Genomic DNA, 23609 nt, shown 5'->3' with positions numbered 1-23609 from the left:
CAAGGTGCCTTTATGCTATGCCTGAACTTTTGCAGTGCCCTTGTCTACTGCTCAGCCTAGCCCGGGAAACCAGCCAACATAGGCAAGCAGCTTTCGGCTCGTTGGTTTAGGGGTATGATTCTCGCTTTGGGTGCGAGAGGTCCTGGGTTCAAATCCCAGATGAGCCCATGGGGAGTTCTTTTTCCCCTCTGTGCAACCAACAGAGATGATTTTACCTCATCTCCAAGTCTCCCAGTCCCCTTGACCCTAAAAAAGATTTTTTTTAGCAAAATTTGCAGATGCTGTTGTAGGAGGCACTTGGTTTTGGCTATCAAGAGGCACTTGTTGGACTTAAAAAAAAATAAAAATAAATAAAAAAATAAAACCAGTATGAGCAATCAAGGCTCGTTGGTCTAGGGGTATGATTCTCGCTTAGGGTGCGAGAGGTCCCGGGTTCAAATCCCAGACGAGCCCATTGTTTAGCATTAGACTTGGCATTCTAACTTGAGGCTTTGTTTACATGGTGGATTAATCCATGCAGGCAACTGTGCTTGCAACGCACAAAAGTGCCTAACAGCTCTTGCATCTCCAAAGTGCTGGAAACGTCTCTTCTGAGAGGTGGCTCTTGGGTTCTGCTCCTTCAAAGGTGTTTATCCACCTTTGGTTACAGGAGGTCCAAGCCACAAGACCTTGAGTTACTTTCCAGACCCTACTGGTGGAAAGGAGGTGATTTTGTCCTGACATCATTTCCCCTTGGAGCTTGATATTTTCAAAATAGGCAAAGATTGCAAACTCCTTTCATCCAAGGAAGAAGACGTTTGGGGAAGAGAAGGCTCTTTTTTGGGGGGAAAAAAATAATCTCCAACGAATGTGACATTCTCGGCTCGTTGGTCTAGGGGTATGATTCTCGCTTCGGGTGTGAGAGGTCCCAAAATGTGCAGATGCTGTTGTAGGAGGCACTGGGTTTTGGCTATCAAGAGGCACTTGTTGGACTTAAAAAAAAACAAAAAAAAAAAACAACCAAGTGTTTTTTAGGCTCATTGGTGTAGGAGTATGATTCTCACTTAGGGTACAAGAGGTCCCCTGTTCAAATCCCGGATGAGCCCATGTGGAGTTCATTTTCACCTCTGTGGAACCAACAGAGATGATTTTACCTCGTCTCCAAGTTTCCCCTTGACCAACGAGCCGAGAATGTCACATTCGTTAGACAATATTTTTTTTCCCCAAGCCTTCTCTTCCCCAAACGTCTTCTTCCTTGGATGAAAGGAGTTTGCAATCTTTGCCTATTTTGAAAATATAAAAATCCAAGGGGAAATGTTGTCAGGGCAAAATCATCTCCTTTCCACCAGTAGGGTCTGGAAAGTAACTCAAGGTCTTGTAGCTTGGACCTCCTGTGCCTGTAAAATCTTGGACAGAGGGGTGGCTGTGGACATGGTATACTTGGTCTTTGCAAAAGCGTTCAATACAGTTCCGTACACACGGCTCATGTTTAAGGTAAAGTCTACAGGTTTGGAAATATAAGTTTGTAAATGGATAGAAAACTCGTTAAAAGACAGAATTCAGAGAGTCGTGGTGTGAGGTTATCAGTGGTGTACCCCAAGGTTCAGTATTGGGACCCTTACTTTTTAATATCTTTATAAATAATATTGGGTCTGGGATCAAAAGTAACATTTTTGTCTTTGCAGATGACAACAAGCTATGCAGTGGAATATCGTCCTTACAGGATGTCTCCAATTTACAAGCCGACCTCAATGCTCTGTCTAATTGGGCGACTATGTGGCAGATGAGGTTTAATGTTGAGAAATGTAAAGTTCTGCACTTGGAGGCTAAGAATATGCATCATACACGCTAGGGGGAGTACAACTGGGGGGATCCATAGTGGAGAATGATCTGGGGGTTTTAGTAGATCATAAGCTCAATAATAACATGCAATGCCAAGCTTTCTAAAGCGATCAAAGTCCTTTCTTGTATAAGAGAGGTATGGACTCCAGAGAGAGAGATATCATTTTGCCCCTGTTCAAATCATTAGTAAGACCTCCTCCGGAATATGCAGTTCAGTTTTGGGCACCAGCTCTCAAAAAGGATATCAGGGAACTGGAGAAAGTGCAGAGAAGGGCAACCAAACTGATAAGAGGCATGGAGGAGCTCAGCTATGAGGAAAGATTAGAGGAACTGAATTTATTCTCTCTTGATAAGAGGAGATTAAGGGGGGATACGATCAACATGTACAAATATATAAGGGGTCCATATAGTGAACTTGATGTGGAGTAATTCACTTTCAGTCAGCAAAGAGGACAAGGGGGCACTCTTTATGTCTAGAGGAAAAGAGATTTCATCTACAAATATGGAAAGGTTTCTTCACAGTAAGAGCTGTCAAAATGTGGAATAGATTCCCTGCAGAGGTGGATCTGGCCGGTTCAGTAGATTGCTATAAGAAGGGCCTGGATTATTTCCTAAGTGCACATAATATAACGGGGTACTAACAGTTATAGGTAAAGTTCATCCAGGGAAAATCCGATTGCCTCTCGGGGGATCAGGAAGGAATTTTTTCCCCTGCTTTAGCAAATTGGATCATGGCTCTGCTGGGGTTTTTTGCCTTCCTCTGGATCAACTGTGGGTATAGATTTGGGTATATGGGATTGCATGATATTATTATTTTATTTTTATTTTTTTTGTGGTTGAACTAGATGGACTTGTGTCCTCTTTGTAACTATGTAACTATATATATTTAAGGAGGTGATGTGGTTCTTCCAGACTAATGATACTCCCGATTGGGCCCCTAGGGTGGTTTTGGAGGCCCATAAAGCGGTGATCCAAGTGGTCCTGATTAAACATGGTGCCCAGATTAAATGGGAGAGAGAGGCAAAGTTAACATTTTTGCTAGCGGACATAGTAAGAGAGACAGATTTTTTCTTTGTTGCGCTGCTGGGTTATATGTATCAGGGGTGGGGGAAGGCTATTGGGAGGGGGAGGGGGGGGGAAACAAAAAAAGGGGGGGAAGAGGGGAAGGGGGGGATGGGGAGATAGGGGGTGTATACTGTGACTATGGTATACAGCAGTATTTAGACTTCCGATATAGTAAATTGTAGTCACTGGAAAAAGAAGGTTTCTTAGCACAAGTAGGGAGGCAGCATGTTCAAGGGTTGAAGACACCTTTAAAAGATATACAAACAAAAGACAAAAACAGCGCCAACCTAAGTGCAGTATTGCAAACCACAAGTATTTATTCACAAAGTAATACACTCACTCTCTGTTGGAGTAAATCAGGCACATCACGTTTACACAAAAGAGAAGTTTTAGGGTACATCACAGGGTTCCCAGGGAGAAGCGGTCCTCTTAGGCTGTGGAGTCTTGTCCGGTGGCGCCGGTGGTTCCCAGCATCTCTGGCTCGATATCGCAGCATCACGGAGGTCATCTGATGGGTTGTTCAGGGTCGCGCTGTGATGATGTCATAGCGCACGCGTTCGGAGCATGCATGCTCCTTCATCAGGCATCAGGCATCATGCCTGATGAAGGAGCACGCATGCTCCGAACACGTGCGCTATGACATCATCACAGCGCAACCCTGAACAACCCATCAGCTGACCTCCGTGACGCTGCGATATCGAGCCAGAGACACTGGTAAGACGTTGGGATCCACCCGACTTTAATGCCTCGGGACTGGTTAGCCCGAGGCAGGGAAACTGAAGGAGGATTCTGAGGTGATTGGGTGCCGTCTCCGGTTTGGGAGAGACCCATTGGACTTCAAGCATTCCAGGGGAGGACTCTTTAGAATAACATCACAAGTAAGTTTGGTTTTCTTAACAAGAGCCTGGAAGGGCTGAAGTAATCGAAAAAATCCGGACTGGTGGATATCACCAAGATGGTTGAAAGATCCAGGTATCTCACAAGTGTTCTACAGCTTAGTTTGCCTATATGTTCTGCAACAACGTCTGTGATAAAGACTTTGTTCCTGAATAAGCGCCTTATTGGCTGCGAGGCCTTGTGAGTGAAAGACTGTCCAACCTGCGTGATGATCCAGCTGCGAATGGCTATTCTCTGGATTCAGTCAAAGTAAGCAAGTTCCTTAACGCTTTTGACTTTGACATTGAGAGAACCTGAACTTTCCTTTCCAACCCTCTGATCCCACGTTAAAGACTGTTCAATGGTTGAAGTTTGCAAATAAAATCCATTCAACTGGATTTATTGTCAGTCCCAAGTTATTGGTTCATCTACCACGGGACATCCCCTAGATGTGCCATAAGAAGAAGTGGAAGGTAACGGTAATCCCAAAAAAAAATAATAACCAGCAGCTCCTTTGGGGGTTAGTGCTACGCATATATTTAAAATCTCACAGTGATCCTCCTAAAAAAGTCACAAACTACAACACCTAGAGGCCCTAGCCAACTTCATGAAAATAAAGTACCAGTAATGCGTCTACCGGTAACCAGGCGGGCTTGGTGTAAGTTGATGTAGCTCTACATGTTTCACGCTGTTACTCTTCCTCAGGACTTAAAGTGGAGTTCCACCTCAAAAAACTAAAATGTATAAATGTGCTTAAAAAACTCACCTCTAAATGCCTGTTGCTAGGGGGTCCCTCGTAGCCTGCCTACTTCAGCTCCTGGGCTCCTGACGTCACTTCCCTTGGGGCAGGAAGGGAGATTGCCTCTCCCCACTCCCTCTTGTCAATCATCTGGGACACGTGTACGGTCCCGGATGATTGCGCGGCCAGTGACGGCGCACGACACGCGCATGAGCAGTGGGTGTCCTGGCTGTGAAGCCACAGCCGGGCGCCCACAGTTAAAATGCCAGTGCCGCTGAGCAGAGGGGGAGATGAGCAGGGCTTCGATCCCCTGGATTGCTGGACTCCAAGACAGCTAAGTGTCCAATTATTAAAAGTCAGCAGCTGCAGTATTTGTAGCTGCTGACTTTTATTTTATTTTTTTGAGTGGGAACCCCTCTTTAAGCAGCTATTAGTTTATAATAGCAGGTTGAGGAACTACATTAATGAAAAAAAAATCCATCAGGGGGAACAGTACGGGAGCCACCATCCATCAGTCTCTAAGGTAAGTATGCCAAGAGGATTAGACGTTGTGAGTGCCGAGATATTAACTCAGCTTTGACATGGAGTACGAACTGCTTAGGACAATATATGGATAAATATGTGTAACAATATTAGGGTATAGAATATCCAGACATAATAGGAGTCTCTTGAAAACCACAGGTCTTCAATAGATTAGTGTCTCCAGTATTGGTGATGGGCCCTAAATAACCATGCTTTTGGTCTCCAAGTATCTTGTCTGCATCCTCCTGGAGCACCCACCAGTACTGCTCCCTCTGATGGCTTTTTATCCATGTAGTTCCCCAACCTGCTACTATAAACGAATACCTGCTTAAGCTCCTGAGGAAGCGCAATGGCGTGAAACATGTAGAGCCACATCAAGCCTGTCTGGTTACCGGTAGACGCATTACTGGCGCTTTTTTTGTTTTCATGAAGTCTGCTAGGGCCTCTTGATGTTACATTTGGTGATAGTTGTGAACTTTGGTTAGCAGGTTCACTGTGAGATTTTTTTATACCTGATTATATTTTAGGATTATTTGTAATTACATTTTTATATTTTTTTTAAGAAACAGTTGTTTTTTGGTGCCTATAAAGTCCACCGCTTTGTCCAAATTGTTTATACATTTATGGGACGTGGCACTATGCTGTCAATATTGGCATCCACAGTACCACCCTTTTAAGATGCTCACAATTATAATCCAGATAAAGAAGTAAGTGGGATGGGGCAGATAGAGAAGTTAGAGGGGGCAGACAGAGGGTTGGGGGAAGGGGCCAAGCAAAGGGTTAGAGGGGGCAAATTGAGAAAAGAGTGAGATGGGGAAGATAGAGGGGTTAGAGGGGGCAGATAAATGAGTGGGGGATGGGGGTATGAGTGGGCAGATAGAGGGGTTAAAGGGGGCAGATAGAGAAGTGGGAAATGTAGAAGGGTGAGGGGGAGAGGTAGGCAGTTAGAGAAACATAGAAATAGTGGGGAGGTATAGGATAAGGAGTAGGGGGAGATTAAGCGGTAGACAGAAAATACAGAGCAGATGAGGGGTACAGAGTGTGATAGGTATGGATAATAAATATTTTCAATGTACTAATATACCCCTTCTCTCTACAGTGTCTTGTTCATCCTATAGGGTCATACCAATTGATGTCCCTTGTGAGTACTCTGTCATACGGGTCATTTGAGTGACGTTTGCTGATTCCACTGGTTCACAATCCACTTCCCAGTGTCTGGATAGAGGGTTCCTTTTTTCACTATCTTGCATCCCTTATACCGTCCAGGATATTGACTCTGGTTACTATAGTGGTGAGTGATGCCTTTTGTTGTAAAATAAATAAAAAATGTTTTTTTTTTTTTTTTTTTTTTCCTTGCTCCTGTAACTTCCTCTTTACTTATTTACCGTATATACTCGAGTATAAGCCGAGATTTTCAGCCTCTTTTTTGAGGCTGAAAGTGCCCCCCTCGGCTTATACTCGAGTCATCGCTGTCTGCCCGCTCGATCAGCGTGTCGAGCAGACAGACAGCGGCCATTCTATTCAAAAGCCGCGCCTCCGGCGCCGCCTTCGCCTGTGATAGGCGGAACACTGAATTTCCCAGCAGCCTGTGTTCCGCCTATCACGGACATCGTATCATCCTCGTACTACGGACGAGGATGATACGACGTCTGTGATAGGCGGAACACAGGCTGCTGGGAAATTCAGTGTTCCGCCTATCACAGGCGAAGGCGGCGGCGCAGCTTTTGAACTTTACAATGGCCGCCGACGAAGAGGGCACGGGACGGCACGGCACAGGACGGGACGGGACGGGGGCAAGGCAAGGCAAGGCACGACACGGGACGGGACGGATGCAAGGAGGCAAGGCACGGGACGGAGGCAAGGAGGCAAGGCACGGGACGGAGGCTCGGGACAAAGGTAGGCTGGACACACACACACACACACACACACACACACACACACACACATATGGATGGAGACACACACAGGGATGGATGGATGGATGGATGGAGACACACACACACAGGGATGGATGGATGGATGGATGGAGACACACACACACAGGGATGGATGGATGGATGGACACACACACACAGGGATGGATGGATGGATGGACACACAGGGATGGATGGACGGACACACAGGGATGGACGGACACACAGGGATGGACGGACACACAGGGATGGACGGACACACACACAGGGATGGACAGGCATGTCTCACCCTCGGCTTATACACGAGTCAATAAGTTTGCCAGTTTTTTTGGGGGTAAATTGGGGGCCTCGGCTTATATTCGGGTCGGCCTATACTCGAGTATATACGGTACATACTATTTAATTGTTTTCTATTGATATAGATACTAAATACTGTGTTATTCTGCTTTTAGATTTCCTGTTTTCTGTTTGATGCAATTTATCTATACCCCTGATGAAGAGAGTTTATCTAAGATCTCAAAACGCGTTGGGTTGTTGCCTTCCGTCCACTGTAGGGTGTTGTTATACAGTTGGATTGAGGAAGTACACAGTGTAACAGGATATATATTTTGTATATTTGTCATTTTATGTTTGTAAACACATGAAATTTGTATTGTATTTAATATTGTTAATTTTTTAATTATTATTATTGAATTACAAATTATTATTTTGATGTAATTTTGCATATTTTGTATGGCCACCTGCCCATGTTAAAGTCCTCTCCCTAGAGGAGCCAATGTTTTTCCATATTATCTGGATAATAAATAAAGATGACCATAGATATGGAAAGGAAGATTTATAAAAGTTCATCTGAACAGACGTATGAATATGTTTACATACATAGCATTGCATGTCTTCATGCTTACAAATAAATAAAAACAAGAAATGGTGGTATTCATGGCAGGGAATCAGGAGACATTACTGATGGTAATGATGTTGGAAACCCCGGAAAAGTTCTTCAAAAGCCGACATGAGGTCATACTCCTCTTCATAATTCAATGTACAATTCACCTTCAAACAGAAGAAAACAGAAGGTCATGATGGAGAGAAGTTGGAGAGGGGGACTTAGACAGGCACTGAGATGGGCACTGAGAATGGTACTGGGAGGGGTACTATGACAGGTATTGACAAGAGTACTGGGAGATGTACTGGGACAGGTACTGGGAGGAATAATGAGAAGAGTATGGGGAGGGGTGCTGGGAGGAATAGTGAGAGGAGTACTGGGAGATGTACTGGGACAGGTACAGGGAGGAATATTGAGAAGGGTACGGGGAGGGGTTCTGGGAGGAATAGTGAGAGGAGTACTGGGAGATGTACTGGGACAGGTACTGGGAGGAATAATGAGAAGGGTACGGGGAGGGGTGCTGGGAGGAATAGTGAGAGGAGTACTGGGAGATGTACTGGGACAGGTACTGGGAGGAATAATGAGAAGGGTACGGGGAGGGGTGCTGGGAGGAATAGTGAGAGGAGTACTGGGAGAGGGACTGGGACGGGTACTGGGAGGAATAATGAGAAGGGTACGGGGAGGGGTGCTGGGAGGAATAGTGAGAGGAGTACTGGGAGATGTACTGGAACAGGTAATGGGAGGAATAATGAGAAGGGTACGGGGAGGGGTTCTGGGAGGAATAGTGAGAGGAGTACTGGGAGATGTACTGGGAGGAATAATGAGAAGGGTACGGGGAGGGGTGCTGGGAGGAATAGTGAGAGGAGTACTGGGAGATGTACTGGGACAGGTAATGGGAGGAATAAGGAGAAGGGTACGGGGAGGGGTGCTGGGAGGAATAGTGAGAGGAGTACTGGGAGATGTACTGGGACAGGTACTGGGAGGAATAATGAGAAGGGTACGGGGAGGGGTTCTGGGAGGAATAGTGAGAGGAGTACTGGGAGATGTACTGGGACAGGTACTGGGAGGAATAATGAGAAGGGTACGGGGAGGGGTTCTGGGAGGAATAGTGAAAGGAGTACTGGGAGATGTACTGGAACAGGTACTGGGAGGAATAATGAGAAGGGTATGGGGAGGGGTGCTGGGAGGAATAGTGAGAGGAGTACTGGGAGATGTACTGGGACAGGTACTGGGAGGAATAATGAGAAGGGTACAGGGAGGGGTGCTGGGAGGAATAGTGAGAGGAGTACTGGGAGATGTACTGGGACAGGTACTGGGAGGAATAATGAGAAGGGTACAGGGAGGGGTGCTGGGAGGAATAGTGAGAGGAGTACTGGGAGATGTACTGGGACAGGTACTGGGAGGAATAATGAGAAGGGTACGGGGAGGGGTGCTGGGAGGAATAGTGAGAGGAGTACTGGGAGATGTACTGGGACAGGTACTGGGAGGAATATTGAGAAGGGTACGGGGAGGGGTGCTGGGAGGAATAGTGAGAGGAGTACTGGGAGATGTACTGGGATAGGTACTGGGAGGAATAATGAGAAGGGTACGGGGAGGGGTTCTGGGAGGAATAGTGAGAGGAGTACTGGGAGATGTACTGGGACAGGTACTGGGAGGAATATTGAGAAGGGTACGGGGAGGGGTTCTGGGAGGAATAGTGAGAGGAGTACTGGGAGATGTACTGGGACAGGTACTGGGAGGAATATTGAGAAGGGTACGGGGAGGGGTTCTGGGAGGAATAGTGAGAGGAGTACTGGGAGATGTACTGGGACAGGTACTGGGAGGAATAATGAGAAGGGTACTGGGAGAGGGACTGGGACGGGTACTGGTAGGAATAATGAGAAGGGTACGGGGAGGGGTGCTGGGAGGAATAGTGAGAGGAGTACTGGGAGATGTATTGGGACAGGTACTGGGAGGAATAATGAGAAGGGTACGGGGAGGGGTGCTGGGAGGAATAGTGAGAGGAGTACTGGGAGATGTACTGGGACAGGTACTGGGAGGAATAATGAGAAGGGTACGGGGAGGGGTGCTGGGAGGAATAGTGAGAGGAGTACTGGGAGATGTACTGGGACAGGTACTGGGAGGAATAATGAGAAGGGTATGGGGAGGGGTGCTGGGAGGAATAGTGAGAGGAGTACTGGGAGATGTACTGGGACAGGTACTGGGAGGAATAATGAGAAGGGTACGGGGAGGGGTGCTGGGAGGAATAGTGAGAGGAGTACTGGGAGATGTACTGGGACAGGTACTGGGAGGAATAATGAGAAGGGTACTGGGAGGGGTGCTGGGAGGAATAGTGAGAGGAGTACTGGGAGATGTACTGGGACAGGTACTGGGAGGAATAATGAGAAGGGTACGGGGAGGGGTGCTGGGAGGAATAGTGAGAGGAGTACTGGGAGATGTACTGGGACAGGTACTGGGAGGAATAATGAGAAGGGTACGGGGAGGGGTGCTGGGAGGAATAGTGAGAGGAGTACTGGGAGATGTACTGGGACAGGTACTGGGAGGAATAATGAGAAGGGTACGGGGAGGGGTGCTGGGAGGAATAGTGAGAGGAGTACTGGGAGATGTACTGGGACAGGTACTGGGAGGAATATTGAGAAGGGTACGGGGAGGGGTTCTGGGAGGAATAGTGAGAGGAGTACTGGGAGATGTACTGGGACAGGTACTGGGAGGAATAATGAGAAGGGTACGGAGAGGGGTTCTGGGAGGAATAGTGAGAGGAGTACTGGGAGATGTACTGGGACAGGTACTGGGAGGAATAATGAGAAGAGTATGGGGAGGGGTGCTGGGAGGAATAGTGAGAGGAGTACTGGGAGATGTACTGGGACAGGTACTGGGAGGAATAATGAGAAGGGTATGGGGAGGGATTCTGGGAGGAATAGTGAGAGGAGTACTGGGAGATGTACTGGGACAGGTACTGGGAGGAATAATGAGAAGGGTACTGGGAGGGGTGCTGGGAGGAATAGTGAGAGGAGTACTGGGAGATGTACTGGGACAGGTACTGGGAGGATAATGAGAAGGGTACGGGGAGGGGTGCTGGGAGGAATAGTGAGAGGAGTACTGGGAGATGTACTGGGACAGGTACTGGGAGGAATAATGAGAAGGGTACGGGGAGGGGTGCTGGGAGGAATAGTGAGAGGAGTACTGGGAGATGTACTGGGACAGGTACTGGGAGGAATAATGAGAAGGGTACAGGGAGGGGTGCTGGGAGGAATAGTGAGAGGAGTACTGGGAGATGTACTGGGACAGGTACTGGGAGGAATAATGAGAAGGGTACAGGGAGGGGTTCTGGGAGGAATAGTGAGAGGAGTACTGGGAGATGTACTGGGACAGGTACTGGGAGGAATAATGAGAAGGGTACGGAGAGGGGTTCTGGGAGGAATAGTGAGAGGAGTACTGGGAGATGTACTGGGACAGGTACTGGGAGGAATAATGAGAAGAGTATGGGGAGGGGTGCTGGGAGGAATAGTGAGAGGAGTACTGGGAGATGTACTGGGACAGGTACTGGGAGGAATAATGAGAAGGGTATGGGGAGGGATTCTGGGAGGAATAGTGAGAGGAGTACTGGGAGATGTACTGGGACAGGTACTGGGAGGAATAATGAGAAGGGTACTGGGAGGGGTGCTGGGAGGAATAGTGAGAGGAGTATTGGGAGATGTACTGGGACAGGTACTGGGAGGAATAATGAGAAGGGTACGGGGAGGGGTGCTGGGAGGAATAGTGAGAGGAGTACTGGGAGATGTACTGGGACAGGTACTGGGAGGAATAATGAGAAGGGTACGGGGAGGGGTGCTGGGAGGAATAGTGAGAGGAGTACTGGGAGATGTACTGGGACAGGTACTGGGAGGAATAATGAGAAGGGTACGGGGAGGGATTCTGGGAGGAATAGTGAGAGGAGTACTGGGAGATGTACTGGGACAGGTACTGGGAGGAATAATGAGAAGGGTACTGGGAGGGGTGCTGGGAGGAATAGTGAGAGGAGTACTGGGAGATGTACTGGAACAGGTACTGGGAGGAATATTGAGAAGGGTACGGGGAGAGGGACTGGGAGGAATAGTGAGATGGGTACTGGGAGAGAAACTCAGAGGGGTACTGAGACAGGTACTGAGAGGGGTACTGGAATCGGTACTGAGACGGGTATTGATACATGTACTGAGAGGGGTACTAAGAGGGGTACTGGAACAGGAACTGAGACAGGTACAGGGAGGAGTAATGAGAAGGGCACTGGGACAGGTGTTGGGAGGAAGGGTACTAAGAGGGGTACTGAGAGAAGTAATGAGATATGTTCTGATATGGGTACTAAGAGGGGTACTGGTAGGAAGAGGTCAGAGAGAGGTACTGAGAAGGGTACTGGAAGAGGTACTGAGAGAGAGGCATTGAGGTGGGTTCTGGGATGGATAGTCAGAGGGTTTCTGGGGGGGATACTGAGAAGTGGACTGGAAGGGGTACTGGGAGGTGTACTGGCAGTGATACAGGGGGGAACTTAGATAGATACTGGGGGTACTGAGATGGGTTTTGAGATGGGCACTAAGAGAGGCACTGAGAGGGGTACTGAGAGGAATACTAAGAGGGCTTTTGGCAGAGAAAGGTCATGATGGGGGAAAAGTATGAGAGGCTTACTACGACGGGTACTGAGAGGGGTACTAAGACAGGTATTGATGGGGTACTGAAAGGGGTTCTTTAATCCATTATTGCTGCCTCCCATGGGACCTTTAAGTGGCCTTTAATGCCCAAGAGGCATAAGGGATTCCCTCTGGAGCCCATACCACCCGCTCCTGATCAGAAGACTTGATCAAAAGCTCTTGGTGACAGCTCGGTCAGATTGTTGGGAAAGCACAGTGAAAGCACTCTCAGCACACAACCTCCATCCACCATGGACACATATGTTTCTTTCAAATGTATGCCTCCATTATGCGGTCAGCAAGAGATTAATATAGCAACTGAGGCAGGACGTGAGGCTTACATACACATGTATACAGGGTGTACTTACTTTGTTTGAGAGGTGGATGAGAGAGGATTCCAGTTTAGCATACTCCTTGCCTTGGTTGAAGATGGCCACCAAAGATTTGAGGCCTCTGCAGGCGAGCTCCTCCAATGTCAGTCTCTGTGAATTGTAGAGATATAGAGAGCGTTCAACGGCTTTGGGTGTACAGATAACAGCAACACTGAAAATCGTATCTCAGGCTTCCTCTGGGTGCCTTTCCGCCATTGGTTGGCTGGAAGGGGGTGACATACAGTGGTGTGAAAAAGTGTTTGCCCCCTCCCTCATTTCCTGTTCCTTTGCATGTTTGTCACACTTAAGTGTTTCGGAACATCAAACCAATTTAAACAATAGTCAAGGACAACACAAGTAAACACAAAATGCAATTTGTAAATGAAGGTGTTTATTATTAAAGGTGAAAAAAAATCCAAACCATCATGGCCCTGTGTGAAAAAGTGATTGCCCCCTAAACCTAATAACTGGTTGGGCCACCCTTAGCAGCAACAACTGCAACCAAGCGTTTGCGATAACGTGCAATGAGGCTTTTACAGCGTCCTGGAGGAATTTTGGCCCACTCATCTTTGCAGAATTGTCCTAATTCAGTTACATTAGAGGGTTTTCGAGCATGAACGGCCTTTTTAAGGTCATACCACAACATCTCAATAGGATTCAGGTCAGGACTTTGGCTAGGCCACTCCAAAGTCTTCATTTTGTTTTTCTTCAGCCATTCGGTGGTGGACTTGCTGGTGTGTTTAGGATCATTGTCCTGCTGCAGAACCCAAGTTCGTTTCAGCTTGAGTACACGAACAGATGGTCGGACATTCTCCTTCAGGATCTCTTGGTAGACAGCAGAATTCATAGTTCCTTTTATCACGGCGAGTCTTCCAGGTCCTGAAGCAGCAAAACAGCCCCAGACCATCACACTACCACCACCATATTTTACTGTTGGTATAATGTTCTTTTTATGAAATGCAGTGTTCCTTCTACGCCAGATATACTTGGACATACACCTTCCAAAGAGTTCCACTTTTGTCTCATCGCTCCACAGAATGTTGTCCCAAAAGTCTTGGGGATCATCAAGATGTGTTGTGGAGAAATTGAGACGAGCTTCGATGTTCTTTTTGCTCAGCAGTGGTTTTCTCCTTGGAACTCTGCCATGCAGGCCATTTTTGCCCAGTCTTTTCCTGATGGTGGAGGCATGAACGCTGACCTTAACTGAGGCAAGTGAGGCCTGCAGTTCCTTGGACGTTGTTGTGGGGTCTTTTGTGACCTCTTGGATGAGTCGTCGCTGCGCTCTTGGGGTAATTTTGGGCGGCCGGCCACTCCTGGGAAGGTTCACCACTGTTCCATGTCTTCGCCATTTGTGGATAATGGCTCTCACTGTGGTTCGCTGGATTCCCAAAGCTTTGGAAATGGCTTTATAACCCTTTCCAGACTGATAGATCTCAATTACTTTCTTTCTCAATTGTTCCTGAATTTCTTTGGGTCTCGGCATGATGTGTAGCTTTTAAGGATCTTCTGGTGGACCTTACTGTGTCAAGCAGCTCCTATTTAAGTGATGCCTTGATTGTGAACAGGTGTGGCAATAATCAGGCCTGGGTGTGGCTAGAGAAATTGAACTCAGGTGTGGACAACCACAGTTATAGTATGTTTTAACAAGGGGGGCAATCACTTTTTCACACAGGGCCATGATGGTTTGGATTTTTTTTCACCTTTAATAATAAACACCTTCATTTACAAATTGCATTTTGTGTTTACTTGTGTTGTCCTTGACTATTGTTTAAATTGGTTTGATGTTCCGAAACACTTAAGTGTGACAAACATGCAAAGGAACAGGAAATGAGGAAGGGGGCAAACACTTTTTCACACCACTGTAACTCCCATGCTTGCTTCCAGGAGTATATTCATTTTTGGCACCAAAGAGTGCTAAGAATATACACTGAGCTGAGCGTGCACAACTACCGCAGCCACCACCTCTGAGGACTTGTAAGGACCGGCAAGCTGCTAAATGTTCCATTTCTTCCAACTCTCCCTAAAGCCGCGTACACACGGGCGGACTGTATGGCCTACTTAGTCCGTCGAAACACATTTCAGCGGACAGTCCGCTCGTGTGTGGGCTTCAGCGGACTTTTTCAGCGTGCAATCTGGCGTACTAAGTATTTCGGAATTTCCGTAATACTGTCCATCATACTTTGGTTTCAGCGGACAATCCGCTCGTCAGTAGGCTAGTTCGACGGACTAAGAATGGCGCATGCTCAGAAAGGATTTACACGGCGAAGGTTGCATTGCTGTGTATTGGACGTCCTATTTCTAGTCCCGTCGTACGTGCTGTACACGTCATCGCGCAAGCTTTCGACGGACTGTTTGTGCATCATGTGTGGTCAAGTCCGTTCATTCGAAAGTATGACGGACTGTCCGTCGGATTGTATGATGGACTAAGTAGGCCATACAGTCCGCCTGTGTGTACGTGGCTTAAGGCTTCCTTGTGCATTATAATGGTAAGTGATCGGAGTCTTACTGATATAATGTCCGGCCCCTGTGAGTCAGAATCCTTCACTCCTTCCCTCAGCAAATCATATGATTCCTGGAGTGGGACCTATCAAACCACAGAGAGGATGACTCTTTATTAGACATGTGCACACTGAAATATTTTATTTTCGGAATTTCGTTTTTGTCCGAAAAATACATTTATTTAGTTACTCCCGAAATTCGTTTTTATCTATTTCATTTTGTTAAAAAAATGCATTAGTCCGAAAATCAGAAATAATTAAGGTGGGATCTGTCATGGAAGGCTTATGGTGTCTGTCGAATGTTCTAAGAAGATTCGATGGAGCAGCTAAACTGTACGACGCCGCGATCACACATTTCCGGTCGAATGTTCTGCCTACTAGCTATAGTAGAATTCTAATGTTGTATGACACTAGTAATAATTATATGTATTCATTATTATTACTAGTCACCCAACATTAGAATTCTTCTATAGCCTATGGGCGGAGCATTTCACCACGTCAAATCTTTTCTCTCTATGTAGAATAATCTTGGACTCAGAGTTAGGTTAGGCACATTCAACTTTTTTTTCTATTGTCTCTATAATGTCGAATCTTTTCTCTCTATGTCGAATCTTTTCTCTCTATGTCAAATCTTTTCTCTCTTTGTCAAATCTTTTCTCTCTATGTCAAATCTTTCCTCTCTATGTCAAATATTTTCTCTCTATGTCGAATAATCTTGGACTCAAAGTTAGGTTAGGCACATTCAACTTTTTTTCTATTGTCTCTATAATGTCAAATCTTTTCTCTCTATGTCAAATCTTTTCTCTCTATGTCGAATATTTCCTCTCTATGTCGAATATTTCCTCTCTATGTCGAATCTTTTCTCTCTATGTCGAATCTTTTCTAACCTAACATATAGGGTATGACACCTAGGATATAGGACATAGAGTGTATGGCATATAGGGCATATAGGGTATGACACCTAGGATATAGGACATAGAGTGTATGGCATATAGGGCATATAGGACATGACACCTAGGATATAGGACATAGAGTGTATGGCGTATAGGGCATAGGGCATCAAGGGTATGACCCCCCAGGATATAGGACATAGAGTATATGGCATATAGGGCATAGGGCATATAGTGTATTGATATCACGGTATTAAAGGGTTCATTTTGGCGCATCTACCATAGAAGAATTCAAACAATGATAACTAAATGCTCCATGCACTGGAATGTGATTTTGAAGCTCCAATAACATTGAGAGGAGAAGGCCTTTAAAGCTGAATTTCAGGTATGGCCACTTTTCCATAGTTTCATTGCCCAGCTTGTATGTATGACTGTCCTATACCTCTGGGATCCTGGTAGAAACTAGAAATCACTGAAGAAAGCACCACCAATATAAAACGACTACACCGCTACTCCAGTGATCTCCACTAGCTTCCGGGCCCCACGCTGAGCGGCATGAGCACTATTCAGAGAACATTTCACATTTTCTCAATGAATACAAAGCATTCTCTGATTGGATGATGTGATGAGGTGTGATACTGACGTAAAAATTTCCACCTGACCCAATCACAGAACGCCTTGCATTTATTGAGAAGAATGCAAGGCGTTATATGAATGGTTCCTGTTCTGAGCGGGCATCCTCCAGTGTTCACTGTGCCGCAGGGCGGCCACACCTCACGGGATCTGGAATATAGTGGAGATCACTGTAGTAGCAGTGTAGTAGCAGCATCTATGCCAGGAATTATGCTTTAAAACTTTATAAATAAATCCACATACATTGCAGTATTGATGGACCTCTAACCGCTTTCCATCCAACACACATATATATATATATATATATATATATATATATATAATAGCAGAGGATCATAGAATAAATAGACTATAGAATAAAATGGCGGTTGTTGCAATTTTTTATGTCACGCGGTATTTGAAATACATTTTTTTGGGAAAAAAAAAACACTTTCATGAATTTAAAAACAAACACATAAATGTATGTGGGGTCTCTGAGGGAGACATAAATGTGTGTGGGGGATTCTGAGGTGGACACAAATGTACATGGGGGGCTCTAAGGGGAGATAAATGTACATGGGGGTTTTGAGGGGGACACAAATGTATGTGGGGGCTCTGAGGGAGACATAAATGTGCATGGGGTGCTCTGAGGGGGACATTAATGTACATGGGGGCTCTAAGGGAGACATAAATGTGCATGGGGTGCTCTCAGGGGGACATAAATGTACATGGGGGCTCTGAGGGAGACATAAATGTACATGGGGGCTCTGAAGGGGACATAAATGTACATGGGGCTCTGAGGGAGACATAAATGTGCATGGGGTGCTCTGAGGGGGACATAAATGTACATGGGGGCTCTGAGGGAGACATAAATGTACATGGGGGCTCTGAGGGGGACATAAATGTACGTGGGGGCTCTGAGGGAGACATAAATGTATGTGGGGGCTCTGAGGGGGACACAAATGTACATGGGGCTTTGAGGGGGACACAAATGTATGTGGGGGCACTGAGGGGGACATAAATGTACATGGGAGCTCTGCGGGGGACACAAATGTATGTGGGGTCACTTAGGGGGACATAAATGTACATGGGGAGCTCTGAGGGAGACACAAATGTATGTGGGGTCACTGAAGGTGATATAAATGTTCATGGGGAGCTCTGAGGGGGGCATACATGTACATGGGTGCTTTGAGGGAGACACAAATGTATGTTGGGGGCACTGAGGGGGACATAAATGTATGTGGGGGCTCTGAGGGGGACACAAATGTAGATGGGGGCTCTGAGGGGGACACAAATGTATGTGGGGTTTCTTGGGGGACATAAATGTGCATGGGGTGCTCTGAAGGGGACATAAATGTACATGGGGGACTCTGAGGGAGAAATAAATGTGTGTGGGGGCTCTGAGGGGGACACAAATGTACATGGGGGGCTCTGAGGGAGACATAAATGTGCATGGGGGCTCTGAGGGAGACATAAATGTGCATGGGGTGCTCTGAGGGTGACATAAATGTATGTGGGGGCTCTGAGGGGATACAAATGTACATGGGGCTTTGAGGGGGACACAGATGTATGTGGGGGGCACTGAGGGAGACATAAATGTACATGGGAGCTCTGAGGGGGACACAAATGTATGTTGGGGCACTGAGGGGGACATAAATGTACATGGGAGCTCTGAGGGAGACACAAATGTATGTGGGGTCGCTGAGGGGGGCATGAATGTACATGGGGAGCTCTGAGGGAGACATACAGGTACATGGGGGCTTTGAGGGGGGCACAAATGTATGTTGGGGCACTGAGGGGGACATAAATGTACATGGGGAGCTCTGAGGGGGACACAAATGTATGTGGGGTCACTGAGGGGTACATAAATGTATATGGGGAGCTCTGAGGGGGACACAAATGTACGTGGGGTCACTGAGGGGGACATAAATGTATGTGGGGTCACTGAGGGGGACATAAATGTATGTGGGGTCACTGAGGGGAACATAAATATACATGGGGAGCTCTGAGGGGGACATACAGGTACATGGGGGCTTTGAGGGGGACACAAATGTATGTCAGGGACACTGAGGGGGACTTAAAGGTATGTGGGGGCTCTGAGGGGGACATAAATGCACATGGGGCTCTGAGGGAGACACAAATGTACATGGGGGGCTCTGAGGGAGACATAAATGTGCATGGAGTGCTCTGAGGGGGACATAAATGTACATGGGGCTCTAAAGGGGACACAAGTGTACATGTAGGGGCTCTGGAGGAGACATATATGTGCATGGGGTGCTCTGAGGGGGACATAAATGTATGTGGGGACTCTGAGGGGACACAAATGTACATGGGGCTTTGAGGGGAACACAAATGTATGTGGGGTCACTGAGGGGGACATAAATGTACATGGGGAGCTCTGAGGGGGACACAAATGTATGTGGGGTCACTGAGGGGGACATAAATGTACATGGGAGGCTCTGAGGGGGACATACATGTACATGGGTGCTTTGGGGGGGACATAAATGTATGTGGGGGCTCTGAGGGGGACACAAATGTAGATAGGGCTCTGAGGGGGACACAAATGTATGTGGGGGTTCTCAGGGGACATAAATGTGTATGGGGTGCTCTGATGGGGACATAAATGTACATGGGGGACTCTGAGGGAGACATAAATGTGTGTGGGGGCCCTGAGGGAGACATAAATGTGCATGAGGGCTCTGAGGGAGACATAAATGTGCATGAGGGCTCTGAGGGAATCATAAATGTGCATGGGGGCTCTGAGGGAGACATAAATGTGCATGAGGGCTCTGAGGGAGGCATAAATGTGCATGGGGTGCTCTGAGGGTGACATAAACGTATGTGGGGGCTCTGAGGGGACACAAATGTACATGGGGCTTTGAGGGGGACACAGATGTATGTGGGGGACACTGAGGGGGACATAAATGTACATGGGAGTTCTGAGGGGGACACAAATGTACATGGGGCTCTGAGGGGGACATAAATGTACATGGGGCTCTGAGGGAGACACAAATGTACATGGGGGGCTCTGAGGGAGACATAAATGTGCATGAGGTGCTCTGAGGGAGACATAAATGTACATGGGGGCTCTGAGGGAGACATAAATGTACATGGGGGCTCTGAGGGGGACATAAATGTACATGGGGGCTCTGAGGTGGACATAAATGTATGTGGGGGCTCTGAGGGGAGACAAATGTACATGGGGGCTTTGAGGGGGACACAAATGTATGTGGGTGGCTTTGAGTGGGACATAAATGTACATGGGAGCTCTGAGGGGGACACAAATGTATGTGGGGTCACTGAGGGGGACATAAATGTACATGGGGAGCTCTGAGGGGGACATACATATACATCGGTGATTTGAGGGGGGCACAAATGTATGTCGGGGGCACTGAGGGGGACACAAATGTACATGGGGGGCTCTGAGGGAGACATAAATTTGCATGGGGTGCTCTGAGGGGGACATAAATGTACATGGGGGCTCTGAGAGAGACATAAATGTGCATGGGGGGCTCTGAGGGGGACATAAATGTACATAGGGCTCTGAGGGAGACAAAAATGTGCAAGGGGTGCTCTGAGGATGACATAAATGTATGTGGGGGCTCTGAGGGGACACAAATGTACATGGGGCTTTGAGGGGGACACAAATTCCTGAGGGGGACATAAATGCACATGGGGCTCTGAGGGGGACACAAATGCACATGGGGGCTCTGAGGGGGACATACATGTACATGGGGTTCTCTGACGGGGACATACATGTCCATGGGGGCTTTGAGGGGGACACAAATGTATGTGGGGTTTCTGATTGGGACATAAATGTACATGGGGGGCTCTGAGGGGGACATAAATGTACATGGGGGCTCTGAGGGGGACACAAATGTATGTGGGGTCACTGATGGGGACATGAATGTGCATAGGGAGCTCTGAGGGAGACATACAGGTACATGGGGGCTTCGAGGGGGACACAAACGTATGTCGGGGCACTGAGGGGGACATAAATGTACATGGGAGCTCTGAGGGGGACACAAATGTATGTGGGGGTCACTGAGGGGGACATAAATGTACATGGGAGCTCTGAGGGGGACACAAATGTATGTGGGGTCACTGAGGGGGACATAAATGTACATGATGAGCTCTGAGGGGGAAATACATGTACATGGGTGATTTGAGGGGGACACAAATGTATGTCGGGGGCACTGAGGGGGACATAAATGTATGTGGGGGCTCTCAGGGGGACCCAAATGTAGATGGGGGCTCTGAGGGGGACACAAATATATGTGGGGGTTCTCGGGGAACATAAATGTGCATGGGGTGCTCTGAGGGGGACATAAATGTACACGGGGGACTCTGAGGGAGACAAAAATGTGTGTGGGGGCACTGAGGGGGACACAAATGTACATGGAGCTCTGAGCGGGGCATAAATGTACATGGGGGCTTTGAGGGGGACACAAATGTATGTGGGGGCTCTGAGGGAGACATAAATGTGCATGGGGTGCTCTGAGGGTGACATAAATGTATGTGGGGGCTCTGAGGGGGACACAAATGTACATGGGGCTTTGAGGGGGACACAGGTGTATGGGGGGGCACTGAGGGGGACATAAATGTACATTGGAGTTCTGCGGGGGACACAAATGTATGTGCGGTCACTGAGGGGGACATAAATGTACATGGGAGCTCTGAGGGGGACACAAATGTATGTGGGGTCTCTGAGTGGGACATAAATGTACATGGGAGCTCTGAGGGGGACACAAATGTATGTGGGGTCACTGAGGGGGAAATAAATGTACATGGGGAGCTCTGAGGGGGACATACATGTACATGGGTGATTTGAGGGGGACACAAATGTATGTCGGGGGCACTGAGGGGGACATAAATGTATGTGGGGGCTCTCAGGGGGACCCAAATGTAGAAGGGGGCTCTGAGGGGGACACAAATATATGTGGGGGTTCTCGGGGGAACATAAATGCGCATGGGGTGCTCTGAGGGGGACATAAATGTACATGGGGGACTCTGAGGGAGACATAAATGTGTGTGGGGGCTCTGAGGGGGACACAAATGTACATGGGGCTCTGAGGGGGGCATAAATGTACATGGGGGCTTTGAGGGGGACACAAATGTATGTGGGGCTCTGAGGGGGACACAAATGTACATGGGGCTCTGAGGGAGACATAAATGTGCATGGGGTGATCTGAGGGTGAAATAAATGTATGTGGGGGCTCTGAGGGGGACACAAATGTACATGGGGCTTTGAGGGGGACACAGGTGTATGGGGGGGCACTGAGGGGGCATAAATGTACATGGGAGCTCTGAGGGGGACACAAATGTATGTGGGGTCACTGAGGGGGACATAAATGTTCATGGGAGCTTTGAGGGGGACACAAATGTATGTGGGGTCACTGAGGGGGCATAAATGTACATGGGAGCTCTGAGGGGGACACGAATGTATGTGGGGTCACTGAGGGGGACATGAATGTACATAGGGAGCTCTGAGGGAGACATACAGGTACATGGGGCTTTGAGGGGGACACAAATGTATGTCGGGGGCAATGAGGGGCACATAAATGTATGTGGGGGCTCTGAGGGGGACACAAATGTACATCGGGCTCTGAGGGGGACATAAATGCACATGGGGCGCTGGGGGACATAAATGCACATGGGGACTCTGAGGGGTACATGAATGAACATGGGGCTCCGGGGGGACATAAATGTACATGGGGGCTCTGAAGGGGACATAAATGCACATGGGGCGACATAAATGTACATGGGTGCTCTGAGGAGGACATGAATGCACATGGGGCTCCAGGGGCTCTGAGGGGGACACAAATGTATGTGGGGGCTCTGAGGCGGACATAAATGTAAATGGGGGGCTCTGAGAGGGACATAAATGCACATGGGGCTCTGGGGAGACATAAATGTACATGGGGGCTCTGAGGGGGACATAAATGCACATGGGGCTCTGAGGGGGACACAAATGCACATGGGGGCTCTGAGGGGGACATAAATGTACATGGGGTGCACTGACGGGAACATACGTGTAAATGGGGGCTTTGAGGGGGGCACAAATGTATGTGGGGGCTCTGAGGGGGACATAAATGTACATTGGGGGGCTCTGAGGGGGACACAAATGTATGTGGGGTTTCTGAGGGGGACATAAATCTACATGGGGGGCTCTGAGGGGGACATAAATGTACATGGGGGCTCTGGGGAGACATACATTTACATGGGGGGCTCTGAGGAGGACATAAATGCACATGGGGCTCTGAGGGGGACACAAATGCACATGGGGGCTCTGAGGGGGACATAAATGTACATGGGGTGCTCTGACGGGGACATACATGTAAATGGGGGCTTTGAGGGGGGCACAAATGTATGTGGGGGCTCTGAGGGGGACATAAATGTACATTGGGGGGCTCTGAGGGGGACACAAATGTATGTGGGGTTTCTGAGGGGGACATAAATGTACATGGGGGGCTCTGAGGGGGACATAAATGTACATGGGGGCTCTGAGGGGGACACAAATGTATGTGGGGTCACTGAGGGGGACATGAATGTACATGGGGAGCTCTGAGGCAGACATACAGGTACATGGGGGCTTTGAGGGGGACACAAATGTATGTGGGGGCTCTGAGGGGGACACAAATGTACATGGGGCTTTGAGGGGGACACAGGTGTATGGGGGGGCACTGAGGGGGACATAAATGTACATGAGAGCTCTGAGGGGGACACAAATGTATGTGGGGTCACTGAGGGGGACATAA

General features: G+C 47.9%; 2 non-coding genes across 2 annotated transcripts; both read left to right on the top strand.

Annotated features, from left to right (window-relative positions):
- The first annotated feature begins 95 nt into the window (after positions 1 to 95).
- TRNAP-UGG (transfer RNA proline (anticodon UGG)) lies at positions 96 to 167 on the top strand. The gene has a single exon. It is a non-coding gene; the product is annotated as a tRNA-Pro (tRNA).
- Positions 168 to 381: 214 nt separating this feature from the next.
- TRNAP-AGG (transfer RNA proline (anticodon AGG)) lies at positions 382 to 453 on the top strand. The gene has a single exon. It is a non-coding gene; the product is annotated as a tRNA-Pro (tRNA).
- The last annotated feature ends 23156 nt before the right edge of the window (positions 454 to 23609 follow it).

This window comes from Lithobates pipiens, unplaced genomic scaffold (genome assembly GCF_037356315.1).
Source record: "Lithobates pipiens isolate NorthernLeopardFrog02 unplaced genomic scaffold, aLitPip1_a1.2 Scaffold_78, whole genome shotgun sequence".
Lineage (NCBI taxonomy): Eukaryota > Metazoa > Chordata > Amphibia > Anura > Ranidae > Lithobates > Lithobates pipiens.
The sequence above is the reverse complement of the archived record's forward strand: the minus strand, read 5'-3'. Positions and strand labels throughout refer to the sequence as shown.